General features: G+C 37.8%; 1 non-coding gene across 1 annotated transcript; it reads right to left on the bottom strand.

Annotated features, from left to right (window-relative positions):
- Positions 1-501: 501 nt before the first annotated feature.
- On the bottom strand, positions 502-605 carry LOC130943020 (small nucleolar RNA R71). The gene has a single exon (XR_009071559.1). It is a non-coding gene; the product is annotated as a small nucleolar RNA R71 (small nucleolar RNA).
- Positions 606-15631: the final 15026 nt, after the last annotated feature.

The following is a 15631-nucleotide window of genomic DNA, read 5'->3' as shown; positions in this document are numbered from 1 at the left end:
ATTAATCCAGAACCTGAAAGGACTCTGAAAAGAAAATTAAGAGAAACTAAAGTACAACAATCCAGAAATAACCTTTCAGAAATTTTCGAACAAGAGAAGGAGATGGCAGCCGAAAATAATAATAATAATGCAAGGAGAATGCTTGGTGACTTCACAAAGCCAACGTCCAAGTTTGATGGAAGAAGCATCTCCATTCCTGCCATTGGAGCTAATAACTTTGAGCTGAAACCTCAGCTAGTTGCTTTAATGCAACAAAACTGCAAGTTCTATGGACTTCCATCTGAAGACCCTTATCAGTTTTTAACTGAGTTTTTGCAGATCTGTGAGACTGTAAAGACGAATGGAGTTGATCCAGAAGTCTACAGACTCATGCTTTTCCCTTTTGCTGTAAGAGACAGAGCTAGAATATGGTTGGACTCACAACCTAAGGATAGCCTGGACTCATGGGATAAGCTGGTCACTGCTTTCTTGGATAAATTCTTTCCTCCTCAAAAGCTGAGCAAGCTGAGAGTGGATGTTCAAATCTTCAAACAAAAAGATGGTGAATCCCTCTATGAAGCTTGGGAAAGATACAAGCAGTTGACCAAAAGATGTCCATCTGACATGTTTTCAGAATGGACCATATTAGATATATTCTATTATGGTCTCTCTGAATTTTCGAAAATGTCATTGGACCATTCTGTAGGTGGATCTATTCACCTGAAGAAAACGCCTGAAGAGGCTCAAGAGCTCATTGACATGGTTGCAAATAACCAGTTCATGTACACTTCTGAGAGGAATTCCGTGAACAATGGGATACCTCAGAAGAAAGGAGTTCTTGAAATTGATACTCTGAATGCCATATTGGCTCAGAACAAAGTGTTGACTCAACAGGTCAACATGATCTCTCAAAATCTGAATGGATTGCAACATGCATCCAACAGTACTAGAGAGGCAGCTTCTGAAGAAGCTTATGATCCTGAGAACCCTGCCATGGCAGAGGTTAATTACATGGGTGAACCTTATGGAAACACCTATAACTCATCATGGAGAAATCATCCAAATTTCTCATGGAAGGATCAACAAAAGCCTCAACAAGGCTTTAACAATGGTGGACGTAATAGGCTAGGCAATAGCAAGCCATATCCATCATCTTCTCAGCAACAGACAGAGAATTCTGAACAAAACAATTCTAATTTAGCCAATATAGTCTCTGATCTGTCAAAGGCCACTTTTAGTTTCATGAATGAAATAAGATCCTCTATTAGAAATCTGGAGGCACAAGTGGGCCAGCTGAGTAAGAAAGTTATTGAAACTCCTCCCAGTATTCTCCCAAGCAATACAGAAGAGAATCCAAAAGGAGAGTGCAAGGCCATTGATGTGATCAAAGAGGCCGAATACACAAGGGAGGAGGGGGACGAAAATCCTAGTGAGGAAGACCTCTTGGGACGTCCCTCAAGCAAAAAGGAGTTTCCTATTAAGGATCCAGAGGAATCTGAGGCTCATCTAGAAACCATAGAGATTCCATTAAACCTCCTTCTGCCATTCATGAGCTCTGAGGACTATTCTTCCTCTGAAGAGGATGAAGATGTGACTGGAGAGCAAGTTGCTCAATATTTAGGAGCTATCATGAAGCTGAATGCCAAGCTGTTTGGTAATGAGACTTGGGAAAGTGAACCTCCCTTGCTCATTAGTGAACTAGATACTTGGATTCAGAAAATTCTACCTCAAAAGAGACAAGATCCTGGCAAGTTTCTAATACCTTGTACCATAGGCACCATGAGCTTTGAAAAAGCTCTATGTGATCTGGGGTCAGGGATAAACCTTATGCCACTCTCTGTAATGGAGAAGCTAGGGATCATTGAGGTACAACCTGCCTTGTTCTCATTACAACTGGCAGACAAGTCATTGAGACAAGCTTATGGATTAGTAGAAGACGTACTAGTAAAGGTTGAAGGCCTTTACATCCCTACTGATTTCATAATCCTAGACACTAGGAAGGAAGATGATGATTGCATCATCCTTGGAAGACCTTTCCTAGCCACAGCAGAAGCTGTGATAGATGTCAAAAGAGGTGAATTAGTCCTTCAATTGAATGGGGACTACCTTGTGTTTAAGGCACATGGCCATCCCTCTATGACAATAGAGAGTAAGCATGAAGAGCTTCTCTCAGTTCAGAGTCAAGAAGAGCCCACACAGTTAAACTCTAAGTTTGGTGTTGTGAGGCCACAACCAAACCCTAAGTTTGGTGTTAAGATCCCATATCCAAACTCTAAGTTTGGTGTTGGGACCACACTAAAATTGACCTGATCACCTTGTGGCTCCATTAGAGCCACTGTCAAGCTATTGACATTAAAGAAGCGCTTGTTGGGAGGCAACCCAATTTTATTTATCTAATTTTTATTTTATTTTGTTTTATTGTTATTTTGTGTTTTATTAGGTACATGATCATGAGGAGTCACGAAAAAAATCATAAAAATTAAAAACAGAATCAAAAACAGCAGAAGAAAAAATTTTCACCCTGGAGGACGCACGGGCTGGCGTTCAACGCCAGAACAGAGCACCATTCTGGCGCTGAACGCCAGAAACAAGCAACATCCTGGCGTTAAACGCCAGGAACGTGCACAGAGAGGACAAACTGGCGCTGAACGTCAGAAACAAGCATGAAACTGGCGTTCAACGCCAGAAACATGCATTACATGGGCGTTGAATGCCCAGAACATGCACCAATGGGCGTTTGAACGCCAGAATGATGCATGTAGGCATTTTACATGCCTATAGGGTGAAGGAATGGTATTTGTTTTCACCTCAGGATCTGTGGACCCCACAGGATCACCTCAGGATCTGTGGACCCCACAGGATCCCCACCTAACATATTCCCACCCTACCTTTTAATCATAATCACACTCTCCTAATCCAAATCTCATTCTTCCCCATGTCACACTTCCCAACACCTTTCACCAATCACCTCAATTCCTCTTCCTAATTACCCCATTCACCATTCACATCAACCCACTCTTCCCCATAAACCCCACCTACCTTCATAAAATTCAAATTCAATTTCCCACCCATTCCCTCCCAAAATGGCCGAACACCCACCCTCCCCTCTCCCTATAAATACCCTTCCCTTCTACTTCATTTTCACACAACACAACCCCTTCTTCTCCCACATAGCCGAACCTACCTCTCTCCCTCTCTACCATATTTTCCTCTTCTTCTTCTACTCTTCTTTTCTTTCTTGCTCGAGGGCGAGCAAAATTTTAAGTTTGGTGTGGTAAAAGCATAAGCTTTTTGTTTTTTTCCATAACCATCAATGGCACCTAAGGCCGGAGTATCCTCTAGAAAAGGGAAAGGGAAGGCAAAAGCTTCCACCTCCGAGTCATGGGAGATGGAAAGATTCATCTCCAAGAGCCATCAAGACCACTTCTATGATGTTGTGGCAAAGAAGAAGGTGATCCCCGAGGTCCCTTTCAAGCTCAAAAAGAATGAGTATCCGGAGATCCGACATGAGATCCAAAGAAGAGGGTGGGAAGTCATAACCAACCCCATGCAACAAGTCGGAATATTGATGGTTCAAGAATTCTATGCCAATGCATGGATCACTAGGAACCATGATCAAAGTATGAACCCGAATCCAAAGAACTATCTCACAATGGTTCGGGGGAAATACTTAGATTTTAGTCCGGAAAATGTGAGGTTGGCGTTTCACTTACCCATGATGCAAGGTGATGAACGCCCCTACACAAGAAGGGTCAACTTTAATCAAAGGTTGGACCAAGTCCTAATGGACATATGTGTGGAAGGCGCCCAATGGAGAATAGACTCCAAAGGCAAACCGGTCCAACTAAGAAGACTGGACCTCAAGCCTGTAGCTAGAGGATGGTTGGAGTTCATCCAAAGATCCATCATCCTTACAAGCAACCGATCTGAAGTTACTGTGGATCGGGCCATCATGATCCATAGCATCATGATTGGAGAGGAAGTAGAAGTTCATGAGGTCATCTCCAATGAACTCTACAAAATAGCCGACAAGTCCTCGCCCATGGCACGGCTAGCCTTCCCTCACCTTATTTGCCATCTATGTTACTCAGCTGGAGTTATCATAGAGGGAGATGTCTCCATTGAAGAAGACAAGCCCATCACCAAGAAGAGGATGGAGCAAGCAAGAGAAGCTCCTCACGGCCCTCAAGAAATGTATGAGGGAGCTCATCATCAAGAAATCCCTGAGATACCTCAAGGGATGCACTTTCCTCCAAACAACTATTGGGAACAACTCAACACTTCTTTAGAAGGATTGAGTCACAATGTGGAATAACTAAGGGTGGAACATCATGAGCACTCCATCATTCTCCAAGAAATAAGAGAAGATCAAAGAGTAATGAGGGAGGAGCAACAAAGGCAAGGAAGGGACATAGAAGAGTTGAAGAACATCATTGGTCCTTCAAGAAGAAGACGCCACTAGAGGTGGATTCATTCCTTGTTCTTTATTTCTTTCTGTTTTCAGTTTTTAGTATTGTGTTTATCTCTATTTTTTGTCTCTACTTCATGATCATTAGTGTGTAACCATGCCTTAAATCTATAAATAAAATCCATTAGTCCATCACCTCTCTTAAATGAAAAATGTTTTAATTCAAAAGAACAAGAAGTACATAAATTTCGAATTTATTATTGAATTTAATTCAATTATATTGATGTGGTGACAATACTTTTTGTTTTCTGAATGAATGATTGAACAGTGCATATGTCTTTTGATATTGTTGTTTATGAGTGTTAAAATTGTTGGTTCTTGAAAGAATGATGAACAAAGAGAAATGTTATTGAGGATCTGAAAAAAATCATGAAATTGATTCTTGAAGCAAGAAAAAGCAGTGAAAAAGAAGAAGCATTCGAAAGAAAAAAAAAAAGAGTATATAGAAAAAGAAGGAGCAGTAGAAAAAGCCAATAGCCCTTAAAACCAAAAGACAAGGGTAAAAAGGATCCAAGGCTTTGAGCATCAATGGATAGGAGGGCCCAAGGAAATAAAATCCAGGCCTAAGCGGCTAAATCAAGCTGTCCCTAACCATGTGCTTGTGTCATGAAGGTCCAAGCAAAAAGCTTGAGACTAAGTGGTTAAAGTCGTGATCCAAAGCAAAAGAGTGTGCTTAAGAGCTCTGGACACCACTAACTGGGGACTCTAGCAAAGCTGAGTCACAATCTGAAAAGGTTCACCCAGTTATGTGTCTGTGGCATTTATGTATCCGGTGGTAATACTGGAAAACAAAGTGCTTAGGGCCACAGCCAAGACTCATAAGTAGCCGTGTTCAAGAATCAACATACTTAACTAGGAAAGTCAATAACACTATCCGAAATTCTAAGTTCCTAGAGAAGCCAATCATTCTAAACTTTAAAGGAAAAAGTGAGATGCCAAAACTGTTCAGAAGCAAAAAGCTACAAGTCCCGCTCATCTAATTATAATTAATATTCATTGATATTTCTGAGTTTATAGTATATTCTCTTCTTTTTATCCTATTTGATTTTCAGTTGCTTGGGGACAAGCAACAATTTAAGTTTGGTGTTGTGATGAGCGGATAATTTATACGCTTTTTGGCATTGTTTTTAGATAGTTTTTAGTAAGTTTGAGCTACTTTTAGGGATGTTTTCATTAGTTTTTATGTTAAATTCACATTTCTGGACTTTACTATGAGTTTGTGTGTTTTTCTGTGATTTCAGGTAAAATCTGGCTGAAATTGAGGGACTTGAGCAAAACTCTGAAAAAGGCTGACAAAAGGACTGCTGATGCTGTTGGATTCTGACCTCCCTGCACTCAAAATGGATTTTCTGGAGCTACAGAACTCCAAATGGCGCCCTCTCAACGGCGTTGGAAAGTAGACATCCAGGGCTTTCCAGCAATATATAATAGTCCATACTTTATTCGGAAATTGACGATGTAACTTGGCGTTGAACGCCAAGTTCATGCTGCTATCTGGAGTTAAACGCCAGAAAAACGTCATGATCCGGAGTTGAACGCCCAAAACACGTCATAACTCGGAGTTCAACTCCAAGAGAAGCCTCAGCTCGTGGATTGATCAAGCTCAGCCCAAACATACACCAAGTGGGCCCCGGAAGTGGATTTAGGCATCAATTACTTACTCATGTAAACCCTAGGAGCTAGTTTATTATAAATAGAACATTTAACTAATGTATTTGACATCTTTTTGATCACTTTAGATCTGAAGAACAGTCTTTTGATCATTCGGTCTTGTGACCACATGGGGGCTGGCCATTCGGCCATGCCTGAACCTCTTGCTTATGTATTTTCAACGGTGGAGTTTCTGCACACCATAGATTAAGGGTGTGGAGCTCTGCTGTACCTCAAGTATTAATGCAATTCTATTTTCTTTTATTCAAATCTCTCTTATTCTTATTCCAAGATATTCATTCGCACCCAAGAACATGATGAATGTGATGATTAGATAATCCTCATTATCATTCTCACTCATGAACGCACGTGATTGACAACCACTTCCGTTCTACATGCAACCGAGCTTGAATGTGTATCTCTTAGATTCCCCAACAGAATCTTCGTGGTATAAGCTAGATAGATGGCGGCATTTATGAGGATCCGGAAAGTCTCACCTTGTCTGTGGTATTCCGAGTAGGATCCTGAGAATCCGAAAAGTCTAACCTTGTCTGTGGTATTCCGAGTAGGATTCCGGTAATGAATGACTGTGACGTGCTTCAGACTTGCAAGTGCTGGGCGTTAGTGACAAACGCAAAAGAATCAAGGGATTCTATTCCAGTAGGCGCAGGAACCAACCAGTGATTAGCCGTGCTGTGACAGAGTGCGTGAGCGTAGTTTTCACTGCGAGGATGGGATGTAGCCATCAACCATGGGTGATGCCTCCAGACGATTAGCCATGCGAGTGACAGCCGCAGAGGACCATTTTTCCGAGAGGATTGAAAGTAGCCACCGCTGATGGTGAACCCCTATACACAGCTTGCCATGGAAAGGAGTAAGAAGGATTGAGTAGAAGCAGTAGGAGAGCAGGCGTCCTTGAGCCATACAGCATCTCCATGCACTTATCTGAAATTCCCACCAATGAATCTGCATAAGTGTTCTATCCCTTTTATTATATATCATCTATTTTGTTTATTTCTATTTCCAAAACCATAAACAATATTTAATCTGCCTAACTGAGATTTACAAAGTGACCATATCTTGCTTCATACCAACAATCTCTGTGGGATCGACCCTTACTCACGTAAGGTTTATTACTTGGACGACCCAGTACACTTGCTGGTTAGTTGAACGGAATTGTGAATTCAACTAGTGCCATAATAATGATTCCTCTCAAAATAGTTAGAACATTGATCACAATTGATACATTGTTCCCTCGTGCAAATTTCAAATTCCATAATTTTACAAAGAGTGCAACTTAAAGAATAAGGATCACAATTTCGTCCACCACCCTTCAAACAAAAAGAAAAGACATCATCAAAGACATCCTGCACTCCAAATTGATCAAACCCCTAAACAAGCTAGAACCTACCAAGACCAACGATATGTGGATAAGGCCTATTAGACAAATATATTGACAGTCGAGGACAAAGACAAAACACATCAGAACTTGACCAACCCTCAAATGAAATAATAATCACAAAGATAAAGAAAAAAGGTAACCGAAAATCCTAATCAACCTCATTATATTATTAATTGGATTTCTCATGATTTTGTAGGTGGAGGCAACAATAATTCTGTCAACAAGAGGTCATATAGGGCCATGATGTTAGTAATTGGATTTGAACCGATCTCAACCACCAAACTAGCAATTCCAGAAATAACATTCAAACCTTCAAACCTCAAAGCAGTGGATAAAATCCTGGATGACCCTATAGTTGTCTTGCTCCAAGTAAGAAATCTATCTATTGGTGAAAAAATTTCTTTTAGGCCTAGGAAGCAACGTGGACATGTTATTCTACTCCACATACCAAAAAATGAAGTTAAGTGATAAAGCTATACAACCATCAATAGGAGAATTGGTAACTTTTTCAGGTGAGCACATTCCAATACATAGTCATATATGGTTGCAAACAATAGTAGGTGAATACCCAAATTGTAAAACCTTAGATATACAATATTTAGTTGTTGACTGTCAAAGCTCGTATAATATTATTCTAGGGAAACATTCTTTAAATACAGTTGGTGCTATTATTTCTATCGTACACTTGTGCGTGAAGTTTTGTATATAGGATGACACAATTGTCATAGTCCATACAAACAATCTATAACTCAGAAAGCTTGCAAGCTTGACGATGCTATAACGCGAGCCTCAAGACAAATCCAAAAGAAACCAAACAAGTAGTCCATACAAACAATCTATAACTCGGAGAACTTGCAAGCTCGAACTTAAATCGATATACAAGGTCGACTTATACCAACAGATACTTCGACCAAATTGATATTAACAGAAGACAAAAATAAGTTTACTGACATAGGTGATGCACTAAATGAATCAGGAAAAGAATAGCTATAGATTGAAAGTACAACAAAACACTAAGACTATCGGACGAGATGCATACGAAGGCAATATTCTAACAAGTACATGGAACATCTTTTCCCTGAAAGATGTATTATAGCTAAGGCCATAAGTTGGGACACAGTCGTGTACTCTTTTTTCTACTACCCAAATTTATCCTATATTAGGTTTTAATGAGAGAGGTTTTAACGAGACATACCTTCCGCACCTTCAAACCCGAAGGTCTTCCATTCAATAATACTTTTCACTTTTATATATTTCTTGTTATTATTATATTTCCTTTTCATCTCACTTCACTATTAAAAACTCAAATCGACTTATAAGTCAAACATTTATAAGTCAAAGCAAAACTCATGCTGATCAGCAATATATACGCTATCCACGCAACTAAATTTCAAACTGACCCATTACGTCGGTCGCCTGATAATTGCTATAAAATCACCTACTCTTGCAAATTAGTCAAACAACTTAACATCAATCAACAGTACCTATTTGAACTATAATAAATTATCCTCATCGATTACTACTAATTATACCTATTTAATCTTGCGATTTCAGGAACAACACACATCAATTACCTTAACTTTTATAATATCTATACTTATCTATAGATATTAGCAGAAACAAATAACCATTTACTTCTCTACACTTTTCTTATCATCATTATTTTCATACATTTTCTAATTAGGCAAAACTCATTCAGGCCTATAAGTCAAAACAACAACTCTCTGTTTCGCAACATATTTTAGAATATCAAAATAATCATTATGCAAACAATTACAACATGAAAATACTTCAATTATGATAATCCAAAATACTTTAGATATTAAAAAATATTCCCAAAATAACAAGCATGCCATATTCGACTGAGTTAAACTCAGGTAATAAGTCTACTAAAATACTACAATCAAAATTTATCTAATAGCATCTATTTAAACAAAAGCAAAAGATATATTCTTTCATATAAAATAAACATTAGGATGCTGCCACATTTTCATCCCCACTCTCTTGATCCTGATTATCATCAACCATTGACCATTAATGACCACCTTGCATAGGTCCATGGCGGCAAAGTCTACAGTCGGCGCAATAAACCTCACCTGTTTCACAACTCTATCAAACCCAGAAGTAAATGTTTTCCTTACTAGTCTTCAAACCCTTCTTCTCTATAGTCAACTCCATCACCCTTGTCTACAAATTGACTTTATCTTCATCAGCTTTTTCTCCTTTTTCTTTAATAGTAACACATTTTTTCTTAAACCTTTCATTTCCTCATCTTTCAACCTTATATACTCCAAAGTGATTAAGAGTTTCTTTTCTTTTTCTAAATGCTTTGCATAAGTTGCTCCATACTTTCTTTGTCAAAAGCATCTCTTACATGCCTCAATTTTTGATAGATAGCAACCAAGCTCTCATAACTTATAAAGAAAAATAAACTGCCTTTATAGGCTCATTACAACATAATAAACAACTTAATACATTATAAACAATACTCACCTGCAAGTATTGAGCTATACCAACATCACGCACATCATGAACTAGTTTCAAATCAGTAGAGCATTGCCCATACTCATCAACCATCAACATAAAAGAAAAGTGCTTACTCCATATAGATGAAGGATTATTATTTTCCTTATACCCATGAAGTTCCTTTTGATTTTTGGTAAATTTTTTCATCTTTCCCAAAAACCGACCTCTTTTTTCAGAATTTAAGAGTTGGTAAGATCACAATTTTGTCTTTTTAAGCATCAATCTCCGTTCTTTTCCTTTTCAAGCTAATATTTTTCTTCCGAACTGTAGGGTGATCAACTTTAATCCCTCTCTCTACTTTTACATTGCTGGGAGATCCTTCTCTCTCCACGTTTTTTGACCTAAAAAATGCGCGAAGACTGCTAGCAGTGACCTTTGACGCTTTCTCCCTTGCACAACACAATGTAACATTTAATCAATTTTAAATACTCAAAGCATTCCAAGCAACATCATTTCCCACACTAGTTACCTATATAGTCGGTCACAACATCCCTATCCGTATCCTGCTCTAGCAATTCAGTAACAGATAACAACCTAGAAGACGACACATTATTCACAAGAATTATGCAATCACCTTATCTTTATACACCATCTTTTCCAAACCTAAGATTCGAGCACTAATATAGGGGTAATTTTTCCAACAGATGCTCATCTATATAGAACGAAAACTCTTCCTCTAGCGACCTTACTTTCACATACATAACTTTAAACCTCTTGAATGATGACTTGTGCAAACTAAAAATTACCTTATTATGAGTACTAGAAAAATTTATCCATACCCTTTTTTCACACCCTTAGCATGGAAAAGAGCAAAAAAATACTTCTAAACAGGACTCCACTTCCAAATGTTCCATTAGAATTTTAAATCCCATCATGAATGGTCATGCGTTCAGGTACAACTGTAATGACGCAAATTTCAATTGAGTAAGAACACCATATTCAAAAGGAGCGAAAAGAAACTTCACCTCCAATTCCACAAACAAACAAATATACGTATAGAAAAATTCATAACCCTCATTCCCTACTCTACCAGACACCTTACATGGCAAACATTCAACTTTCATATTCTCACCTCTCCTAACCCACTCAAAGTTACCCAACTGATGAACACTCTCTTTGTCACTAAACCAAGACGCATAACCCCTCACAGATGCACCTACCCATGAATATGGATCACACTCATCAGGAACAAACTCCTCATCTACTATTTCATCATCTTTACCTTTCTTTTCTTTTGTGTCATTTTTTCAACAACAGACTCAACACGAATAACGCATAAATGAAGACAAATATACAAGGTGTAAAAAACAGAGAGTGGAAGATTAACCTCTTTTACTCATCATCAATTTTTCCATTGAAAAATGTACACACTTCAACTTGATTTCTGTAATTTTCCCATCCGCTACCCCATAAATCAACCAACACTAGTTACCACATTCTACGGTCAAGCTCGTGACCCTCCCAATACCAAGAAATACCTTAGCCGTTGATTCCATTTTTTAAACTCCACTACTAATGACTGGTCATGATGGCCTTGGTAACCGCAACAGATAACTACAGGTAGTAAATTAGTTTCTTTTAATTTCTTTTCAATTTTAAATATAATTTATTTTCTACAATTATCTCTTACTTCGAAAAAATTCTATCATTATATTTCTATTGAGACAAGTTAACTTTGGGGGCTATATCCCTCTATTGAAAAACCAATTTATAGGTTAGAATATCTCACAAAGCTCAACCTACTCCATATACTCTCCTAGGTCAAGCTTGGGGGCTATGGATCGTTAGGAAGAACACGATTATACCCTCCATAGACTAACCTACTTACTATTTTAATAAATTATTTGTTGATAATGACTCTAACTTCCTATATTTTTTCAAGTAAATGGTCAAATTCATCCTTGAAAGATCACTCGTTCTCCAAATTAGTCCCAACAGATCTTTTAAATCAAATTTGTCCTTTAAAAATTTTAAATTAATCGCGTTAGTCTTTCTGTCATTTTTTTGTTGACGATGCCAAAATTTGTTAATGTGACACGTTAAGTGATACTATAACATACACATAGGAGTCTTAATTGACTATTTGCATGATAAATTTATGAAATTAGATCAAATCAAAACCTAATTGAGGGGAGAACTTGCATTGTAAGAAAAACGTTAAATGCCATCGGATTCACTGTTGGATTTAGCATCGGACACTAACTGCAAATTTACCAGCAGATTCGGCTATAAATTCATCGGATAAAAAGGTTACCGTCAGAATTGATTTTCCGACGAAAAATTTGCCGGTAATAATAAGAGAAAAAACAAGAAAAATTGGCGACAAGATTACCATCGGATTTATCTACCGATAATCCCTAATTAGTACAATGCTGCATTTTGGTCACTTTCAAAACGTTGCTGTCGGATTTTACCGCCAGTAAATCTGACGATAATTTTATCCTAAATTCGAACTGCAAACCTTCTTCTCTTATTTTTTTAAATCCTCTCTCTCTCTCTCTCTCTCTCTCTCTCTCTCTCTCTTCCCTCCCTCTAAACCACCTTCGGCAGCCCCTCCACCAGCATCAGCCACCACCAAACACGGCTAGGTGCTCCTTTCGACGCGTTGGTCGTTCTATTGCCGTTGTTTTTGTCACTCCCGCCATTGCTGCCGCTGTCGTTGCTCCTTTAATCACTGCCGAACTGTGTCTCTCCTCCCTCATCTAGGTAGGTTGCCATCATCCCTGTTCCTATTCCATCCCCGTTTTTACTTTATTTTAAATAAATAAAAAAACGTAACCACTATTTGAACCCTATCCTTATCTTGCTCCTTTTTTAGTGACCGTGGTCCATGGTTCAGACGTTCTCACTGCCTCGGATTCTCACTGCTAGTTGTACTAAGTTCCTGCCACATCGCCGTCATCTGCTTCCTCTTCTCATGATTCCTCCATTATTGTCTTCTTGGTTCTACTTCCCCAATGTGGATCAGTTTACTGATTTTACTTTTGACTGAGTTTTTTCAGTTTTTATTCCATAAATTTTTTATATTGAATTTTTTCAATTTTTCAATTTTAATTTTTGATGTAGGTTTAGATTATTTGTTTTCTTTGACGTAATTAGTTACTATTGAGTTGTATCTAACTCTCTTGTTATGATTTTTAGTTTGTTCTTGATTCTTGGTTAAGATTTTTTGTTATGTTTTCGTTTTTCAAGTTTGAGTTCAGAGAACAGTACAAGAAAGAGTACCTAAATAACAAATTTGTTGTAGTTGTGAGTGTTTATTTATGTGAAATATTGTTCAGTATTTGTTTTAAAAAATTTTGAATTAGTTTTTAAATTATTTTAACATGTTTGAATTTTAACTTATTTTGTCATTGTAACTTCAAAATAATTAGGTTAGCAAAGCTAGCAGTGGCAAGTAAAAATCAATTACTTATTTTTTACTTGTTTTATGATTGATGATCGGTTTTGCTATTATTTTTATAATTGTTATCTTATTGGTCTATTAAAACTTAAAATTCAATCACACATTAGTTATCTCTACTTTTACTTTCTCTCTAATTTTGTGCTAATTCTTTGTTTATTTTTTTGATTGATTATGCCTATAAAGCTAATGTTCAATTGTTCATGTCTTATTTTCAGAAAAAATTAAAGTCACATACAAAATAAAATTTCAAAAAGTATGATGATACCAAATATTGATAGGGTGAATATTTTCTATAAGTTTTATAGTCTATTTTTAGTTTTTTCTAAAAAGTGAACAAATTTATATGTTGATTTGGCTGGTAGTGAAAAGAATTTTAATTTGGATTAAGTTTATTAAGTCAACTGCATAGGCCATTAAGAATAATAAGATATGATATATAGATTATCTTTTATTGAATATAAAAAGCTTTTAAATGACTTTAATTTTTTTATAAGTGTGCAAACAATACTTTAAGACAAGTTTCTAGTCATAATGTGCATATATTTCTTTCTGTTTGCAGAATATAGGGTTACTGTCCTATAGTGCAGTTGGTTATTATATTTTTTTCTTTTTGTACTTTAATTTTATCTTTTTTTATTTGTTTGATTGGTTAGTATTAATTATATATGCTTTTGTTCTCTGATCTTTTGCAGAATTTAACGTCGGATAAATTCGCCAGTAGTTATTAATTTAGTTATTAGTAAATAACATATTATCATCGGATTTACCGGGGATGAATCTGATGGTAAAAGTTCTTGGCAGAAAATTTTTGACGGTAATTAGCAGTGGATAAGAAAATTCGTCGGTAAACAATTACCGACAATGTTCATACCGTCGAATTTATTCTGACGATAAATAGATTACCGACGAATTTTTTCGGTAATTCTGTCGGTAAATTCGACGGTATCCAGTAATTTTTTTGTAATGTTGAAGCATTGGAATCTCTCAATTTAGGGTTGATTTGATCTAATTTTATAAACTTATTATATATGTTAGCTGCTGATATGACCAGTAAACATCGGTTACGAGTTATAGCTCGGTAACGCCTGAGATCCAAACATAACCGACGATTCCATAACGGCCATTAATCAATAACGTCGGATTTACAATTAAATCTCTTCCTAGTCGTTACGACCTAAGAAAAACGGCCGACCTTTTCTGCTAATATAAAGCAGACAGGAAGAGCTAAGAGAGGTATGTCACTTATTCCAAAAATAAAGATCTATCATCCACTTTGCACTAACTTGAGCGTCGGAGTGCCTTTGGAGGTACCCACCCCCGCCGTTCATCCTTTGCCGACGTATATCTTGGTTCACCCTTGAAGTCCACCGACCTTACCAGAGGAGGAGCTATACTTCGGGATAATCAGGCAAGAACATTTGGCGCCCACCGTGGGTCCGAACCGTCTTGAGATATCACTCACAAAGGTCCTAAAACATCCTTAAAATACGTTCATGGCTGATGTTCCTCCCCCTACCTCATCCGAGCTCCTACGGATGGTGACCGAGCTTCAACAAGCAAATCAACGAATGGCAGAGGAAAACCAAAGAATGCAAGATCAAATCGCACAATTGGTTAATGCTCGGTTAGAGCATAACAATGATCATCATAACCGAGACGAAAATCATGAGCGTCAGTCAATGCCAACCCATATTTCTGAAACACCTCAGCAGGAGGAGGAAGAGGCACAACCAGACGCTGAGGACGAGGAGCGCGACAACTCCGCCGGCCCATTCACGGCCGACATAATGAATTTTTAACTCCCCAGACAATTCACCCTGCCAACAACTTTAACCCCATATGATGGGTTAGGAGACCCAAAGCAACATATTAAAAAATTTCGATCTATCATGATCGTTAACGGTGCATCCCTATTCTATGTCGTTGTTTTCCATCATTTTTAGACGGTCCTGCACTTGACTGGTTTTGCTCTTTGCCTGCAGATTCAATATCGCGTTTCCAGGAATTGGCGAGGCAATTCGAAGATCACTTTGCAGCATCAGCAATATACCTGCACGATTCAGACTACCTGACGACCATCAAACAAGGGCCACAAGAAAGCCTGAAAGATTATATTACTCGCTTTACAAAGGTCGCCATGAGAATCCCCGATCTTCATCCTGAAGTCCATCTCCACGCCATAAAAAGCGGCCTTCGTCCT

The sequence above is a fragment of the Arachis stenosperma genome, chromosome 7 (assembly GCF_014773155.1).
Source record: "Arachis stenosperma cultivar V10309 chromosome 7, arast.V10309.gnm1.PFL2, whole genome shotgun sequence".
Lineage (NCBI taxonomy): Eukaryota > Viridiplantae > Streptophyta > Magnoliopsida > Fabales > Fabaceae > Arachis > Arachis stenosperma.
This window is presented reverse-complemented; position numbering and strand designations above follow the sequence as displayed.